This window comes from Anoplolepis gracilipes, chromosome 16 (assembly GCF_047496725.1).
Source record: "Anoplolepis gracilipes chromosome 16, ASM4749672v1, whole genome shotgun sequence".
NCBI lineage: Eukaryota > Metazoa > Arthropoda > Insecta > Hymenoptera > Formicidae > Anoplolepis > Anoplolepis gracilipes.
The window spans coordinates 8,095,681-8,114,651 of NC_132985.1; the positions used below are offsets into that span (position 1 = coordinate 8,095,681).

At 34.4% G+C, this 18,971-nt stretch overlaps 1 pseudogene; it reads left to right on the top strand.

The window, feature by feature from the left end:
• The first annotated feature begins 14,831 nt into the window (after positions 1 to 14,831).
• On the top strand, positions 14,832 to 18,393 carry LOC140674786 (uncharacterized; annotated as a pseudogene).
• The last annotated feature ends 578 nt before the right edge of the window (positions 18,394 to 18,971 follow it).

The window sequence follows — 18,971 nt, forward strand, 5'->3', positions numbered from 1 at the left end:
TTACCGCCGCATGAGTCGCTAACTATTTTATCTTGTAGCATAAAATTATGCTTTAAATAAAATTTTGATAAAGAAGAAAATGTCTTATAATTACGTCAGGAATACGTGTTCCTTAAAATAACATTACTTTAATGACCAAAAGTTGTCCCGGATCGCCAGCCGTCGGACGCTGCGATCAGCTGATTGCTACACGCGATGTGTGTATGTCTGAGTGTGTGCGTAAAAGGAAGGGACAAAGTGAGTGAAAAAAAGAGAGAGAGAGAAATAACCGCCTCCGCGACGGCGACGCTCCTTCGATTGTCATCGACATTGTCGTCAACGACTTCAGACTGATCGATATATTGATTTTCCGGCTCAGCTGAGAGACACATCGCGTGTAGCAATCAGCTGATCGCAGCGTCCAACGTTATTTTAAGGACCACTTATTCCTGACGTAATTATAAGACTTTTCTTCTTTACCAAAATTTTATTTAAAGCATAATTTTATGTTATAAGATAAAATAGTTAGCGACTCATGCGGCGGTAATCACTCGTCGAACGGTCAGCTGCGCCCGCGCTCGCGATGTGCCGCGCCGTTCCTATCTGCCTTCTGTACTCGACGTGTGATTTGCTATTTTTGCTTATAACTCAAAAACTAAGCTTCAAATCAAATTTTGGTAAAGGAAAAATTGTCTTAAGATTGTGTCAGGAATACGTCATTTTACGGACGGAAGGTTGTTCTGGGGCACCCTGTATATATGCACACACACATATACACCCAGTAAACACAAAACAGTAATGTAACATCAATGTTATAATTGCCCACTCAACAATGTAATTGCAATATAACATGCTTTGTATATAACATTTATATTGTTGAGTGAAAAATTATAACAATGTTATATTACTGTTGTTTTGTGTTTACTAGGCATATAGTCACACTTCATTCTTAGCAAATAATTAATATAAGAAATATTGTGTTCAAATACATAAAAGCGGATAAAGCAGATACATCTATTTTACTGTTATGTATACGTTTAGATACAGTTAGATAAACGTATAAAAGACGATAGATCAGCAAAAATGTGAAATGTTTTGAATATTGAAAATATATAATGGGCCCCTCCCATTCCCGTGAGAACGCAACCAAAATATTTTATTTATCTTTACGTCTCTCCGATTTTAATTCACGAACAAGATTGAGGCATCTTTTTCTGCAGAGTTTCTGCAAGATAATGATAAATTATTTAGAAAAAAGCAGCAGTTTATTGCTTTCTATAATGTTAAAAAGATGCTCTCTCATACATTTAACATTGTTCGAGTAACTTTCTTCACAAGGATTGCCTCCTAAGGCTATAGTTGTGGTGAAAGCTGCAGCATAAATTCCACAACTTATGCCATCAGGTTGTGTTTTAACTTTTTCAAAAATAATATCACTTTTACTTATTGTAGGATAACGTAGATGTACATAGTTTTTCTCTTTAGCTACCAACTTGTCGTATGTACAGCCAGATAGACTGTCATATACGTGAAGTTTGATGCCATCAAAAAAAATACATCTCCAGTGATCACTACAATTGCCTCCAATGATTTGTAAGCTTTTCTTACTCTGACTGGCTGCAATCATATGAGGGAACTCCAGATATTGCACACTTCGTGTTTCATAATCTGAAGTTTCTCTAACGATACGCAAAAAACGCTCTAATGATTCATCGTTTATTTTGTTATCAATAGGCAAGATATTATTCATTATAACAAAGAGAGAAGCAATCGCATTTAAAATTTTTTCATGTCTTGCTAAATCATCTTTAGTTATATCACGTTTGTGATTTGAATAATTAACTATGATACAATTATCATCTTGATCTGTATCCAAAGCAGCAGCAGTAGTAGTAGCAGTAATTGCTGCTTCTGTGGACAAAATATTAGTTTTAAATCTTTTTCTTTCTTGGAGATTTTCGTTTTCTATAATATTTTTCCGAACAGATTTTCGATTAATTAATTGTTTAGCTGCTTCTACTTTAGCTTCTATGATATAATTTGGATCTCTGCTTGGCAAATGCCTATTATGGCGACTATCCAATATTTCTGGAAGCATGCATTCGTGATAAAAGCATGTTAAAAAAGGCAGCATTTGATTTTTCCAGAACGTATTGTCTGTACTAATCTGCACTATTTTAATACTTTTCGGCGTCCAAACAGCAAAAATGCAATATTCTCGTTGTGTTATATTTAATTGACTTTGAACTTGATAAAAATATCGGTGATTCCGATTTATTTTATTAGGATCTTTTTTATCAAAAATGGCTTTTAAAGAAGGCAATGTCTCTATGGCTTTTTCTGCTGTTAAATGTTCAGCCGACAAAAGACATTTAATTTCCACAAGACCATTTTCTTCAATAAGTTCGTCAGGAGACGCACCCAAGAATGGATTGTTAGTATCGATAAATAATCCGCAACGTTTTATCTCTTTATTTAATTTCATCGCCAGTTCTTTCCTTGCTATTTCCTCTTATCGCAACCATATTTCATAGCCGCCATTATCAATAGATGGAGGATATAAAATATTTTTGACAGTCGCAGCACAAGACGTTGTCGGCCTCATGCGACATACGGTTCCAAAATTAGATGCCGTTAACATTTCACGTCTTAATGACAACTATAATTCGGACTTATTTTGGTCTCTGGTATCAAGTTCAATTTTTTGCCAATTTTTTCCATTTTCGGACAACTTTTCTAAATTATTTTGTCGAAGTTGTTCGAACATATCGGATGGAAGATCCGGTTTTTGTGATTGCGGACCGTAATAACGATCTGTCCCTGACTCCTGTTTTAATTTTGTCTGCCTTCCCTGTGTTTGTCGAGATTATGTTCACCAAAAACTAGGAATGTTCAATATATTTTTTTGTAATTCCATAGCCTTATGATGTTGAGGTGTTATTTTATCGAAGATGTTATTTTATTCCTCTTTTCTCCGTAGCTCGGCGGCCTTTTCTATTTCTTTACGCATATTTAAAATATTGTGCTTTACATTTCGCAATTTTACAAAACCATGCCGTCTCTGCATGGTTTTTGGCTGAGTCGTCTCTGCCACAGCTTTCAGCTTTTTACATAAATTGCGAAGCAAGTGATTAGTACATTCTATTTTTTTTACTATCACATTATGTTCACTGTATGGTCTGTTATCAACAATGGCCTGATATACGACTGTCACCATCGGTAATAACAGTTTTGTAAATCAGTCCATGCATTTCGAGGCTACATTTGAAACCTTCCACGATCGCATCGCTTTTCATACTTGTGAAGCTTGCGTTGCGATCAAAGTTTTTGTAGCATTTGTGAGCTCTTGGCTCAATACCTTTACACTCTGCTACATCACATAATGTGCAGTACTTATTGCGGATACCAACGAAGAGAATCTTTCCCGTGCGGTAACCAATTATGGCTCCAATACCGGAAAGAGAGGTAAGTAGGCGGTGCCGTACGATCTCTTCATCCAACTACCATCCGTCACGACTGTTATATACGGAATACCGTTTATAACTTCGTTTTTTTCCAGAGCGAGCTGCTTTTCAACTTCGGCGGCCATTTTCATATTTTCAATGGCTGTCTTTTGAAAATCGTCAACCACATTCTCTCTGTATTTGACATAAGTTGTTTTGGACATGCAAGGAACATTTATGGCTGCACACAGCTCTTCAAGCTGGGCATAACCAATTCCCATTGTAACAGTGCCTGCTACAACAGCTGTATTAATGTCCAATGTTTCCGATTTTCTGGGTTCTGACCAAATGGTGGCTTTATAATTGCACATTTGGCACTTGAAAAATAATTGCGTCATGAACCCAATGCGACGAGAATTTATGAGTTTCCAATCTTTAAATTGGCACTCTATACCTCGCGTATGATTATTGAATGTTCTGTGGATTTCATTCCACATGAAAGAAATATCGACAATGCGACGGCCTTCAGGCATGCTTTTCTGAATATGATTTATATCCAGAGGGCCATTATCGATAATAAAATAGTTATCTTCGCAATGATCGACATTTTCATTACACATACCTGTATCTGAGGTTGATTCCAGGCACTGTATTGTCTGGATACTAACCCTTCGAATCCGTCACATCAGGAAGTGATTCTGTCGATTTACGAAAATCGATGGATCCGTCGATAGTACCCATACTAATGTTAGTGCTCTTGGAGTCATCTTTGGTCTTCACTAGCTTCAATAATTGTCGCCTGCAAAAAATAAATTAATATTATGTAAAGTTGATACAAAAAGATTTATTTTATCACTTTTAATAATATTCTTCGAAAAATAAATGCACAGTCTTTTGTTTACAAATATTTATCTAATTAATACTAAAAATTAATAATTATATATTTTAATAACAAATGCGTTTTCAACATTTTGAAAAAACTGTAATCCTCATGCAAACCGCATTTGATATACAGAATTTTTCAACCAGCACACGAATAGATCGCTTCTGGGATAAATAGTTTTTAAATACTCAGCATACGGAAATCGCCTCTAGGATAAAGAAATACCCAGCATACGGAAATCGCCTCTGAGATAAATAGTTTCAGAGTGTTCATGCAAACCACATCTGATATAAAATATTTTTCATCCAGCACACGAATAGATCGCCTCTGGGATAAATAATTTTTAAATACCCAGCACACGGAAATCGCATCTGGAATAAATAGTTTCAGAGTGTTCATGCAAACCACATCTGATATAAAATATTTTTTATCCAGCACACGAATAGATCGCCTCTGGCACTAACTATTATAATAATATATATATATATATATATATATATATATATATTAAATAAATTTTTATTTTAATATTAGATAAACAAAAGACTATACTTTTATTTTTCAAATATAATCACTGTTTCACGATTATTTGTGCGTGCGTGTGTGTGTGTGTGTGTGTGTATGCGTGTGCGTGTGCGTGCTGTGTGTGTGTGCGCGTGCGCGTAAGTGTGCACATAAATAATAATAAGAAATAGTGTAATAACACAAAAGGTATTTTTGTGAAAAATTTCAATTATTCAAAAAAAAGAGGTGTTACGTCAAACGGGGTTGCGGCTCCTAAGAGTGCTCGGACCTTTCGCCTGACCGGTCGCTTATTTTCAGAAGCTAAGCTTCTGGGGATTCCCCGCGACTAGGGCTATCCGAACGATGAATATTTTCCTTTACCAAAGGCGGTGTATTAGGAGTATGACGGTGCGATGCGTTATGTTTTTTTTGTCGGCGGTGGTGTTACCAGATGCCGTATATATGATGATACGGCAGTAGCAAGAAATGGCGATTACCGATTAAGGGAAGTCTCGCGATGCGAATCTCTCGGGGATAGTTCCGCTAACGAATACTTTAACAGGGTCCTCTAACGAATAATAGGAAATATTTTTATCTCTTAAACCTCTGAGGAAGTCGGCGTAGATGTTGACACACCGTTCGCAGTCGAACGAGAAAAACTCTGCTAGGTTACGGAGGCAGGCCGCGCAATATACACCGGTATAGCGCGTACTGTCGATCGCGAGATGTACGTTAAAGTACGCGTAAGTCTCTATCGATTTTATTGGAATTTACGAAGCAAGATGCGCAATACGGAGTAAGCTCGGATTTGTGAGCAAATCCCGAGATATAAGTACAGCGGACGTTTTCTAATCGATGGCGCGCTTTGACGGTGGGAGGGGAGGGGTGGCTCTCCTGTGCGGGGCGCAGTCGCTCGTAACACATGTAGATGTGTTATTAGTAGGCTATGGTTAAATATTATTATTATTATTATCCGTATAAAACGTGGTTGTTAGTAGCGGTCGGGAAAGGGGAAGGAGTAGCTAGGAATACAAATAATTAAATAACGAAAATAGGTTTCTCGTATTTATTCAAGTTTGGGGATGGTAACGAGTGTGCAATCGTCTGCACCGCTATGTTGTCAGTTTTTATTAATGGTCGAAACCAGGTTTTGTTGAGGGGTCGGATCAGAAGTTAGTATGACGTCGAATGCAGAAAATGCGCACTGGCTTTAGGTGGGTTTCGGTTATTAATGCACAATGAAGTTTCACGAAAATATGTATATTTTAACTACACTTACATTTGATGGTTTACAGAGGTAACGCGTGAGTATAAATCTGAGAGCTATCGGCGCGGAGAACTGACGCAGGGTGTACAGGCGTAGTATAACGAGGTGACGGTATGGTATGCGCTCGCGTGAGGTAGAATAAGGTTGAAGTAGAACCGTATGAAATAGGATCGCGTACTGAAATGGAAACGAATATGGATATGGAAAAACGTGTTGACTTGGAACGGTACTTTGAAATGGAATCGCGTGTCGAAATAGTATTACAAGAATGAGGAGCACTTCTAGAAAGAGAAGTGCATCGCTCAGAGTCTCGAGTTATGTGTCGAAATTTGGGACTGTTTCGAGGTCCCTTGGTTTGTGCAGGTCAGGGTTGAAGAGTGGGGGTGGACGCGTAGGAAGGGTTATCTAAGGGTTCGGAATAGCGGGGGAGTCCCATGGTGGTGGGAAGGCGACTATTTATGATTTGTGTTTTCGGACTGTCGGCTAGAGTCGGTAACAATTATGATGGGTAACTTATCTAATGAGTAACTTATTGGCTAAGATGTAATCGGTAACTTATCGCTTAGACTTATATTATAAATTTGGTGTTTTCTTAAAGCTAATGAAAAAATTTTTGGTGCTGGGACATAACAGAGGCAAAATAAATAAAATTCAGTTAAATGTAATTTTTTTTCAAGAATTAGGTATTCAAGACAAAAAATGTACTACTACAATTATGATTCAAAGAATCGCCAATAATTACATATAGATTTAGTTGTATAACTATATTTTTATTAGTTCTTCCTCTAATGTCCCAGAAAAAAAAGTTGGCCATATATGAATTTTGTCAATATCTGATCATGTCTTACCAAGTATAGTCATATATGATATTATATGATAATTAAATGAAATCATATGATATCATATATGTGATTTTATTTAATTATCATATTATCATATATAACTATATTTGGCAAGATATGCTCAGATATTGACAAAATCCATATATGGCCAATTTTATATGGACCTTTTTTTCCCGAGATGCTAGTGAAGAATTTCAAACTATTTAAAAATTTATGGACATTTTCCAAAAGTGCATAACTAAAAAAAGACAATTTTAATTGACACCCGATATAAAAATTATTAATTATTTTTTGAAATTATTAATTTCTGTAATTTGATTTTTAAATAATATTTTTTTTAGAAAGTAAAACAATAATTTTTTGCCAAAATATCTTTTCCGAACATTTTATATAAAAATAATGTATAATAGTATATATATATATATATACAGGGTGAGCCATTTTGATCGATCTAGTCGAATATCTCGAAAACCAAGCCCGGCAGAAAAAAATGTTTCAGGCTAAAGTGTTTGGTTCGGAGGGGTCATAAGAAGGTACCATTGGTCTGCCCTTGAAGAGTCATTTGAAGGTCACATGAATGTCATGTTTAATTTTTTAAATGGGTCACCCTACATATTATTGCATATTCTTGTAGCTTATCTCGAGAGCTTTCCAAAACACTATAATCAAATGTTTTTTCGTGAAGTACTTTTCGAGTTATAAGACTTCAAAGTTGCAATATTTTTACATAAAATACAAGATATCTCGTAAAATATTCATTTTTTGATTATCTTGCTCTAATACTTTTATGCACAGAATAATGAGACGAATCAATCGGTGTAAAGAAAACACATAATTATGTTAAAGTAAAAATGTGTAACTGTTAGTTGCAAATTCAGATTTTTACTTGAACATAATTATGTGTTTTAATTATACCAATTGATTCGTCTCGTTATTCTGTGCATAAAAGTATTAGAGTAAGATAATCAAAAAATGAATATTTTACGAGATATCTTGTATTTTATGTCAAAATACTGCAACTTTGAAGCCTTATAACTCAAAAAATACTTAATGAAAAATACTTTGTCATAAGTGTTTTGGAAAGCTCTAGAGATGAGCTACAAGAATATGTAAAAATATATAGGGTGTTTCATTTAAAAAACTTGAAGTGACCTTCACGTGACCTTAAAATGACTTTTCAAGGTCAAACCAATGGTAACATCTTATGGCCTCCTCGAAACCATACAACTTTTGTCTGAAACATTTTTCTCTCCCGGGCTTGGTTTTCGAGATATTCGACTGGATGGATTAAAATGGTCCACCATGTATATATGATTACCAAATATATATATATATACATTATATTTAAATATATACATATATATTTAAATATAATGTATATATATATATGTATATATATATTATATTTATATAATAAAATAAATGTATATATATTTATTATATAAATTTATATATATATAAATATATATATATATGTGTATATATATATATATATATATAAAGTATCATGTCTAAATAGACACCCCGCAAAGTAATATATAAATATAGAAATGTAAAAGTTATTATATGTTTAACGAGGCACCTCCCGTTACTGATAACAGCTTCGTTCCCGAACGACCATTAGTCGGAAGTCCGCAGCCCGGTGACTATCAACTGGGCAAAAGCGGAGGGTGCGCCCTTTTTTTAGACTTCTAACTCGCGGCCGTTGCGACCAAAGGATCTCGGCGAGCGAGAGACTAAGTCCCGCTCGGGTACCGTCCGACCGTCACCGTAAACACCCGAGCGGCGACACGGTCTCGATGCTCGCCGAGGCCTCGAACTCCGCCGACCGATCACGGAGAAGCCCGAGGTCGCAACGGCGTTCAAAGTTAAACCTTCCAGAAAAATTACGTTGAATAATTTATGTTACATATGTATAAAAGAATAAAATGTAGTACAATAGAGCCTCAGGCGAAAATCCATATTATAATAACCTAACGCCAGTAGTGAAACCTCGTGGGGTTCTTTTTACATGCACTTTGTAGCAGATTCAGAACTGTACAAATTTAAACTTTTTTGTAACTTCAACCAGTTATGAGATATTTGCTCCGACATCTATGGACAGACACCCTATATATATAATATTTTATATATTCTGAGACAATTTTAGTTATGCATATTATATAATTATATAATAACATACTATTTCTTTATATATATCTATATAATGAATTATAAATATTGCTATAATTTAAAAATTATAAATATTATGATATAATAAAAAATTACATAAATGTATGAAGATAAAGATACATACACAGGGTGTCCCATTTTAAATAATACACTCAAATATCTCTGAAACGGTGCGAAATAAAAAAATTTTTCAAACAAAAGTTGTATGGCTTGAAGGAGATCATCAGATGGTGGCAATGATTTGACCTCGACATTTTTTTATTAACGTACCGTTTCGAAGATATTTGATTGCATTATTTAAAATGAGACACTCTGTATATACATTTATTGACATATAATTACTAGTTTGATTTTCAATATTCAACTTCTAAATTTATCTTTTATTTTTGGAAAAGAGTGACAAAATGCTTTATTTTTGGAAATAAAAATAATTTGTTTAATTTATTTGAAGACGCGCGGTATAAACAAATGAATCTCGCGAAAATATACATGTATCTATTGCGCGGTGATAACGTGCACGTAACGTGACAACCGCACGCGATAAAATTCAAAAAAGGTTATAACGTCGAATTTATTATAGTGTTATAGAATTTGATTATTTATATTAGTGTAGTTATAGTGTGTATGTGCATATACGATGGGACGCAAGTACCACGAAAAATGCTTGCCTCTCAATGCTCCCAGGCTTTCGACAAAGAGAGGATGGTTTAAAAGGTGAGTACAACATCAATTTTTTATTGTTATATCAAACACACATACACATACGCGCGCACACACATACACACACTCACACGCACACTCACACGCACACTCACACGCACACTCACACGCACACGTCTGTCGACCTAGCCCCCCCCCACCTTGTAAAAATAAAAAAACAAATACTGCAAATTTACGAGCTATTTATGAGCTTTCATATCCCGCAAATTAAAAATTTTGAGCTCGTCACACTAGGCAGGAATTTAATAATTTTGGTGGGGGGGCTGAGTCGACATCGACTCAGCCCCCCCGCCCCTTAAAAATAAAAATATTCAATCGTTCTTTGCGGCAGAATTAGGAGCTATTTATGAGCTTTTAAAATAATATAATTTCGATTTTTGAGCTCACCGTTTTAACCCCAAAACAACCCTTTCATTATTTAACTCAAGAGAGAACTATGCTTAAAATGAAAAAATTTAACACTTTTGCGGGTAAATATTGTTTATTGATTTATGAGCTCTCAAAATACGTGTATTTTGATTATTGAGCCGCAACCCCTTTATAGAAAAACCACCCTTCGTCTCCCCGGCACAAGAGAAAACTATACTTAAAATGAAAAAATTTAACACTTTTGCGGATAAATATTGTTTATTGATTTATGAGCTCTCAAAATACGTGTATTTTGATTATTGAGCCGCAACCCCTTTATAGAAAAACCACCCTTCGTCTCCCCGGCACAAGAGAAAACTATGCTTAAAATGAAAAAATTTAACACTTTTGCGGGTAAATATTGTTTATTGATTTATGAGCTCTCAAAATACGTGTATTTTGATTATTGAGCCGCAACCCCTTTATAGAAAAACCACCCCTCGTCTCCCCGGCACAAGAGAGGACTATACTTAAAATGAAAGAAATTAAATATTTCGTATTAACTGTTTTATAATTAAATATTTTATATTATTAATGTCTCTTATAGGTTCGCAAAATAATAATTTTTTTTCATTTTAAATTTACAGTTCTCTCTTATGTGAAGGAGATGCGTGGTGATTATTTTTGTAAAAAGGTTGTAACTTAATAATCAAAATCGCTCGTATTTTTGGAGCTGATAAATCGATAAACAATATTTAATCGTAAAATAAATTCTTTTATTTTAAGTATAGTTTCTTTTGTGCTGGAAAGATTTGGGAGTAGTTTCATTGTAAAGGAGTCGTAGCTCAATAATCAAAATACACGTATTTTGAGAGCTCATAAATCAATAAACAATATTTATCCGCAAAAGTGTTAAATTTTTTTATTTTAAGTATAGTTTTCTCTTGTGCCGGGGAGACGAAGGGTGGTTTTTCTATAAAGGGGTTGCGGCTCAATAATCAAAATACACGTATTTTGAGAGCTCATAAATCAATAAACAATATTTATCCGCAAAAGTGTTAAATTTTTTCATTTTAAGTATAGTTTTCTCTTGTGCCGGGGAGACGAAGGGTGGTTTTTCTATAAAGGGGTTGCGGCTCAATAATCAAAATACACGTATTTTGAGAGCTCATAAATCAATAAACAATATTTACCCGCAAAAGTGTTAAATTTTTTCATTTTAAGCATAGTTATCTCTTGAGTTAAATAATGAAAGGGTTGTTTTGGGGTTAAAACGGTGAGCTCAAAAATCGAAATTATATTATTTTAAAAGCTCATAAATAGCTCCTAATTCTGCCGCAAAGAACGATTGAATATTTTTATTTTTAAGGGGCGGGGGGGCTGAGTCGACGTCGACTCAGCCCCCCCACCAAAATTATTAAATTCCTGCCTAGTGTGACGAGCTCAAAATTTTTAATTTGCGGGATATGAAAGCTCATAAATAGCTCGTAAATTTGCAGTATTTGTTTTTTTATTTTTACAAGGTGGGGGGGGCTAGGTCGACAGACGTCACACGCACACTTACACACACACATACACAGATTGTATATCTATTACGTACATACATCCATAACAAATAGATACAGACATACAAATCGGAATTATAGATGAATCTTTTATTCAGGATCATCTCAAGTCTAGTTCTAGGATTCTGTTCAGCCAATAAGATAGCTGAATGGAATCTGGAAAATTTACTTGAGAAGATGTTGAATGTAAGACCAATCTATGAATTCCAGCTACACAGAAAGATAAAAAGAAGACAGATGTAGAGAGAGAGAGAGAAAGAGAGAGAGAGAATGTCTTTGCAAAAATTATAACGTATATTATTGATTGTATTTATTACTGACAATGAGTACTGGGCATAAAATATCGATGGATATAGATTTAACATTCTTTTTCCCTTTCATCTTTTTTTCTATAACCGTCCCTTTTTGTTTATTACATACGTGCATCTCTATCTGTTTATTATATACGTGCTATGAATAAATGGTTATATATCTACTAATCATAAAGATATTGGAATTCTTTATTTTTTATTTACAATCTGAGCAAACATAATTGATTTATCCTATTCGAATAGAATTGGGATCATTAGAACGACGTCACATTAAAATAATCAAATTTATAATTCAATCATAATTAGGCATACATTTATTATAACTTCATTTGTAATTGTACCTTTTTTGGTGCAGTTGGAAATTTTCTTATTCCTTTTATTGTTTAGATTCCTAGATATAACATATCTTCATACTAATATAATACAAGATTTTAACTATTGATATATAAATTTTAAAGAACTAGATTCTAGAATTCTATTCGAATAAGTTAACAATTATACTTACTCAGATTGGGAATAAAAAATTAAAAATCCAATATCATTATGATTAGTGGACATATAATCATTTATTCATATAGCACGTATGTAATAAAAAGATAGGGATGGTTATAGGAAGAAAGATGAGAGAGAAAAAGAATGAGTGAGCGAATATCTGTATATCTTATCGTTTGCACTGTTGTGAGATAAATGGTGTAAATAAGAAAAAAAGAGAAATCCATCGATACTTTATGCCCAGTACTCAGTAATAAATACAATTGATAATATATTGCTTTATGATTTTTACAAAGACATTTGGTCGCTTATTTGCTCTCTCTCTTTTTTTCTCTCTCTCTCTCTCTCTCTCTCTCTCTCTCTCTCTCTCTCTCTCTCTCTCTCTCTCTCTCTCTCTCTCTCTCTCTCTCTCTCTCTCTCTCTCTCTCTCTCTCTCTCTCTCTCTCTCTCTCTCTCTCTCTCTCTCTCTCTCTCTCTCTCTCTCTCTCTCTCTCTCTCTCTCTCTCTCTCTCTCTCTCTCTCTCTCTCTCTCTCTCTCTCTCTCTCTCTCTCTCTCTCTCTCTCTCTCTCTCTCTCTCTCTCTCTCTCTCTCTCTCTCTCTCTCTCTCTCTCTCTCTCTCTCTCTCTCTCTCTCTCTCTCTTTATCTCTATCTCATTATTTTTCTCTTATTATTATCATTTATTATTTTTATACATGGTAACCAAAAAAATTTATTGACGGAAAATTATTTTCAATAAAATGTAAAATATATTAAATAACAAATAAATTAGTATTATTATTATTCTAAAATTGGATTACAAAATTTTTTAAATATTTTCTTTTCATAAAAAATAACGAGTTTATAAAAATCTTCAAAAAATGTTTCATTACACGTGATACTTCAGTAATATTCACGTGTTCCTGGAGAATCTTTACACTTTCAGTTTTAGAAATTCTTCAGAAACACATAACTGAAGAAGTAAAAAGCATTACATCTGACATATACATATGATTATCGATCAATTTTTGAAATATTTCAAAGTCATAGTTGAAAAATAATTAAACATTTTTATTAACTTTTATAGTCTAATTCCTGAGTAATAAGTTATATTTTATTTTATTTAATAGCGTTTTTTTAAATAATTTTTTTCATCAGAATATCTTTTTGGATTACCCTGTATATCTATAAAAAATGGTATTTACTCAAAAATTTTTAAAGGAAGGTATGCATTTGAAGCAGTTTGGAGAGCATGATAGGATCATTGGGTTCATTTTAGATAGAACAATCGTTTTCATATCGAGCAAAAAAACATGTTACTATGAGATATATGCATGATTTCAATATCCCTTTTATGTTCCTTTTTCATGAAAATGAAACTAAGTGTGAAAAAGGAATCAAACAATTCTGGCGTGTTGCTATAATTGCTTGAAATGCATATCCTTCTTTATTGCTAATACTTTGTTACATTATTTTTATATATCATTTTATATGTCATTACTTATATATACATACATTAGCATAAATATACCTTATGATCAAAAAGTACCCGGAATTTGTCAATAAAATGAAAACGGTTCATTTATTTATTTATTTATTTCAAAAGTGACATGTAAACAACTGACAGATGTACCAATCTAGAAAAAAAATTATTTTGACAATATCTCAAGCGCGGTTCGTTTAAATGAGAAATTCCGGGTACTTTTTGATAATAAGGTATACATAAATCGTTTATTATATCCATATTTTTATAAGTAGTTAGTGCCAGAGGCGATATCCGTGTGCTGGTTGCTGCAAAAATAATGCCAGAGGCGATATTCGTGTGCTGGTTGCTTAAAAAATAATGCCAGAGGCGATATTCGTGTGCTGGTTGCTTCAAAAATAATGCCAGAGGCGATATTCGTGTGCTGGTTGCTTCAAAAATAATACCAGAGGCGATATTCGTGTGCTGGTTGTTGCAAAAATAATGCCAGAGGCGATATTCGTGTGCTGATTATTAAAAAAATATTTTATACCAGATGCGGTTTGCATGTGCGCTTTGATTTATTAAAAATTATGGCATTATATGTATTGTCTAAACATAATCTATTGTGCCATTTTATTTTTTAGTAATAATTATGTAACAATATAAACGAAGGACTATATTTATTGTTCAGAGATGCAAGTTTTACTTTTTTAAAAAGAAATTATGTACGATATATTTTAAAACTATGTAATAAATATATATTTTATTTTTACAGCAAGATTTTGCAAAAAATAATTCATTTATTTTTCTTTGCAGGAGGCAGTTGAACAAGTTAGCACGGACACAAGAGAAAAATGACTCCATGAACACAGTGGTTACAAAGGGTACTAGCAAAAAATCTATCGATTGTTATAAATTAGTGGAATTACCTTATACGATGGATTCGGAAATTAGTACCCAGGTAATAAAGTTCATGAAGCCATTAAAGAAAGGTATGTTTAATCAAAATGTTGACAATTGCAATAATAACAATACTTTTGTTATTATGTTAATAATAAAGCCCTTCCAAACGCTTCTTGTATCCAAGAAAGCTTGCCTGAAGGCCATCTTATTGTAGACATTGCTACTCAGAACATCAATAACAAATCCATTCGAGAATCAGTGGAATCACTCTCTGATTCGGAAATTGATATCAGAGTAATGGAATGCCAAGTAGATAAAGAAAAAAGTAAAAGTACATATAGTAAAAATGTTGAATATTGCGAAGATAGCAATGATTTTGTTATCGATAATGGCCCTTTGGATATGAATCGTATCCAGGAAAATATGCGCGAAGGCCGTCGCATTGTCGACTTTTCTTTCATGTGGAATAAAATCCACAGAACTTTTGACAATCATGCGCGAGGAATAGAGTGCCTATTTAAAGATTGGAAACTCGTAAGTTCTCGTCGCCGTGGGTTAAAGACGCAGTTTTTTTTCAAGTGCCAAATGTGCAATTATGAAGACAGCGTCTGGTCTGAACCCACAGAGTCAGAAACAATGGACATTAATACGGCTGCTGTAGCAGGAACTATTACAGTTGGAATTGGTTTTGCCCAGCTGCAAGAGCAATGTGCAGCCATGAATGTTCCTTGTATGTCCGAACCATCTTATATTAAATACAGAGAAAATTTAGTTGATGATTTTAAAAAAACAGTCTTAGATAATATGAAAATGGCTGGCGAAGTTGAAAAACAACTCGCTCTTGAGAGAAACGATACTATAAACGGTATTCCGTATATACCTGTTGTAGCAGATGGTAGTTGGATGAAGAGATCATATGGTACCGCTTATAACTCTCTTTCCGGTGTTGGAGCTATAATTGGTTACCATACGAAAAAGATTCTCTTCGTTGATGTTCGCAATAAATTTTGCGCAATATGCGATATGGCAGAGCGAAAAAGTGTGAAACCTAGAGTTCACAAATGCTACAAAAATTTTGATCGAAACACAAGCTCCACAAAGATGGAGAGCGATGCAATCGCCGAAGATTTTAAATATAGCCTCGAAATGCATGGTCTGATTTATAAAACGGTTATTGCCGATGGTGACAGTAGCGTATATCAGACCATTCTTGATAACAGACCATATCGTGAGCAAATGGTGACGGTAAAAAAAATAGAATGCACTAATCATTTGCTTTGCAATTTGTGCAAAAAGCTGAAAACTGTGGCAGAGACGACTCAGCCAAAAACGCAAAGACAGCGTGGCTTTGTACAACTGCGAAATGTAGTGAAAAATAACATTTTAAATATCCGAAAAGAGATAGAAAAGGCAGCAGAACTACGAAGAAAAGAGGAACGAATACCTCAACATTATAAGGCTATAGAATTGCAAAAAGATATCTTGAGCATTCCTAGCCATGTTTTTGGCGAACATAAGCGATGCGAAGCACGCGGTCGTATATGTAAAGAGAGTGAAGATGAAACGAAAAAAAATTATGTGCCATCTCTGAAATTATACGGTCTATATCAAAAAATAGAAAGTGCTATCACATACATAAGCGGTTATTCCGATAGCTTGTTGTTGCATTTCACCAATAATCCTGCAGAATCATTCAATTCGATAATCTGCAAAGAAATTGGTGGAAAGCGTATTAATTTTGGCAAACGAGGCTCTTATGATGCTAGAGTTGCGGGAGCAGTTGTGTAATATAATACACAACAAGTCCTTACGCAATTGCATGAAAACATGTGTAAAGTTGTTCCACCTATTGTCGAGAATCTTGAAAAAAGACGACAAATAAAAGTTGCAAAAACTAGAGAATCTCGAAAGGAACAAGGAAGACAAAAAAAATTCAAAACAGAGCCAGGAGCAGATCTTCATTATGGTCCGCAATTGCAAAAACCAGATCTTCCATCTGAGGTATTCGAACAACTTCGACAAAACCATTTAGAAAAATTGTTCGAAAATGCGAAAAACTGGCAACAAATCGAATTCGGAACAAGAAATCAAAATGAATCAGAATTATGGTTTTCATTAAGACGAGAAATGTTGATGGCATCCAATTTTGGAACCGTATGTCGCATGAGACCGACAACGCCTTGCGCATCAACGGTAAAATCCATTTTATATCCTTCATTCACTGATAATGCAGCTGTAAAATATGGTCGTGACAATGAAAAAATAGCGAGGAAAGAACTAGCCAAAAAATTAAACAAAGAAGTGAAACCTTCTATGGATTATTCATCGATACTGAAAATCCATTTTTGGGTGTTTCTCCTGACGGACTTATCAATTAAAATGGTTTAGTGGAAATCAAATGTCCTCTGTTGGCTGAAAATTTAACAGCAGAAAAAGCCATTGAGACATTGTCTTCTTTACAAATTATTTTTGATAAAAAAGATCCACACAAAATGAATCGAAATAACCAATATTATTATCAAATTTAGGGTCAGTTGAATATAACACGACGAGAATATTGCATTTTTGTCATTTGGACTCCAAAAAGCATGAAAATATTGCGTATTGATGTAGACAATATTTTTTGGAGATATCAAATGCTTCCTTTCTTAACACGCTTCTATAATGAATGCATGCTTCCAGAAATCTTGGACAGTCGTCATAAAAGGCATATGCCTATTAGAAATCCAAGATATATTATAGAAGCTAAAGAAGCAGCAGCACAAAAAAAATTTAGTGGAACAAGTAGACGAAATATAATCGAAAACGAAAATGGCCCAGAAAAGAGCAAAAGATTCAAACCGAACGTTTTGCCATTGGAAGCAACAATAACTGATATTGCTGCTATTACTCCGAGTGAAGAGCAAGATGACGATTTCATCGTTGTTAGTGATTCGAAAAATGAAGAACTAACTGCAGACGATATGACAAAACAAAAAGAATTTCTAGACAAAGCGATTGCTCCTTTTAATCTAGTAAAGGATAATGTATTACCTATACATAGCAAAATAAACGACGAATCATTGGATCGATTTTTACACGTCGTAAAAAATAAGTCTTGTTTCGAAACACAAAGTGTGTTATATTTGGAATATCCTCACTTAATTGAAGCAAGTGGTAGCGACAAAAACTTACAAATTATTGGGGGAAATTGCAGTGATCACTGGCGATGTATATTTTTTGACGGTACCAAGCTTCGAGTGTACGACAGTACCCGGTTGTACATACGATAAATTGATACCTAAAGAAAAAAATTACATTCATCATCGTTATCCACAAATAAGTGCAAGTAATATAATATTTGAAAAGGTTCAAACACAACCTGATGGCACATGTTGTGGAATTTATGCTGCAACTTTTGCTACAACTATAGCTTTAGGAGGAAATCCTTGTAATGAGAAATATTCTAATCGGGTTAAATATATGAACATTTTCTAAACATTATAATAGAAAATGAACTGTCGGCTTTTCCAAAATGGTAAAAATTCTAATGAATATCTTTGGAAAAAGACGTTTCAATGCAAATGACTCACTTGCAATTAGTCGGAGACGAAAAAAATACATATATTGTGATTGCGTTGTTATGGGAATGTACGCGATGAAGAGGCCTTCTGTTGTCCATATTTTCAATATACAAATATTGTATAATTCCATGAATATCGCAAATATTGGGTGTTTGCAGGGTGGAAGAGCAATGGAATTACTTGCCTCCTCCCTGGGTAACAATAAAACCCAAAAAACTTTCTCGATTTACATCTACCTTGTCGTGGTGAGAAAGCTTTATACTAAAAGATATAAAATTATGAAAGCAGTTTTAAATAAATGTGGAAGTGACATTTTATGTCACCCTTCTCCCTTTGAAAAAAATTCTGCTTCTATCTTTAAAATATATGAACACACACACGCACGCACGCACGCACGCACGCACTCACGCACGCACGCACGCACGCCCGCACTCCCGCACGCACGCACGCACGCACGCACGCACGCACGCACGCACGCACGCACGCACGCACGCCCGCACTCCCGCACGCACGCACGCACGCACGCACGCCCGCAC